Source organism: Otolemur garnettii, unplaced genomic scaffold (assembly GCF_000181295.1).
Source record: "Otolemur garnettii isolate 467f Iridium unplaced genomic scaffold, OtoGar3 scaffold00052, whole genome shotgun sequence".
NCBI lineage: Eukaryota > Metazoa > Chordata > Mammalia > Primates > Galagidae > Otolemur > Otolemur garnettii.
This window is the reverse complement of record NW_003852447.1, coordinates 3,148,793-3,150,338: the sequence shown is the minus strand read 5'-3', so window position 1 is coordinate 3,150,338 and position 1,546 is coordinate 3,148,793.

Here is a 1,546-nt window from a genome sequence, read left to right as displayed (position 1 = left end):
AAAAAAAAAAAAATGCTATGAAAGGTTAGTGGACACCAGTGCTCCATTTACTTGAGCTGGGGGAGTGAAGATCTCTACCCTTTCCTGAATTAAAGAGGGGAAGATATCAATGTGTTTGTTTTGCCATCCTTTATGTTATAACTACATTATTTATTGTTCAAGTTCCTTTATTAGGCCTGCTCTAGGTCCAAAATTGCTGCTGCTGGTCATCGGGAAGACTTTGAGGAGTAGCAGGTCTTTGTTCCTGGTTAGGGCACCAGCCACATGCACTAGTTGGTGGGTACGAATCCGGCCTGAGTCTGCTAAACAAACAAACAAAAATAGCCAGGCGTTGTGGTGGGCTCCCGTAGTCCCAGTTACAAGGCAGGCTGAGGCAAGAGAATTGCCTGAGCCCAAGAGTTGGGGGTTGCTGTGAGCTGTAATGCCAGGGCACTCTACCAAGAATGACATAATGAGACTCTGTCTTAAAAAATAAAAAAAATTAAAAATTAAATTAAATTTTTAAAAAAGCAAATATTTGCAAAATACATGACAAAAGATGTTAAAAGCATACAAAGACCTCTTAAAATTTAACAATAAGGCCTAGGTACTGGAAGCTGGGTTTGCATCGTCATGAGCTTCACTGGGTCAGAGAGCCTCAAAAAAATAGCTCCCAAAGCAAAACTGCTTAATAAGAAAACAAATCGATTAATTAAAAAAAATGAACAGAAGAGCTGAACCAAAAGAGCTGAGCCTGAGCTTCACCAAAGAAGACATACAGATGAGGCCAGGTGCAGTGGCTCACACCTGTGATCCTAGCACTCTAGGAAGCTAAGGCAGGCAGATCACTTGAGCTCAGGAGTCCAAAACTAGCCTGAGCAAGAGCAAGACCCCTTCTCTACTAAAAACAGAAAAACTAGCTGGGCAGGTACTTGTAGTACTAACTACTGGGGAGGTTGAGGCATGAGGATCACTTGAGTCCAAGAGTGTGAGATCGCTGTGAGCTATGACACCATGGCACTATACCCAGGGCAACAGAGCGAGACTCTGTCTTCCTCCCCCCAAAGAAGAAGATAACACAGATAGCAAATAAGCATAACCTTAAGACAAGGATCATTTGTCATTAAGGAATTATAAATTAAAACAATAGTGAGAGACTATTGCCTACTTATTGGAATGGCTAAAACCCAAAACACTGATAACACCAAATGCTAGTGGGAATATGTGGAGCTATAGGAACTGTTATTCATTGCTTCTGGGAATGTAAAATTATACTCTTTGGAAGACCATCCAAGCTATCAATATGCTAATATACTATCTTACCTCAACATCTTGTTCCTATCCAATCCATTTTCCCCTAAGCAATCAGCGATCTTTTAATAAGTTCTAATCTTAAATCACTGTAATTTTTTCAATGATCTAATCTTATCATCTTTTTTTACAAGCTTCTCAATAGCAATCCATTGTATTTAGCATCTTAAAAAATAAAATTTCTGGCTCGGCGCCTGTGGCTCAAGCGGCTAAGGCGCCAGCCACATACACCTAAGGTGGCGGGTTCGAATCCCCA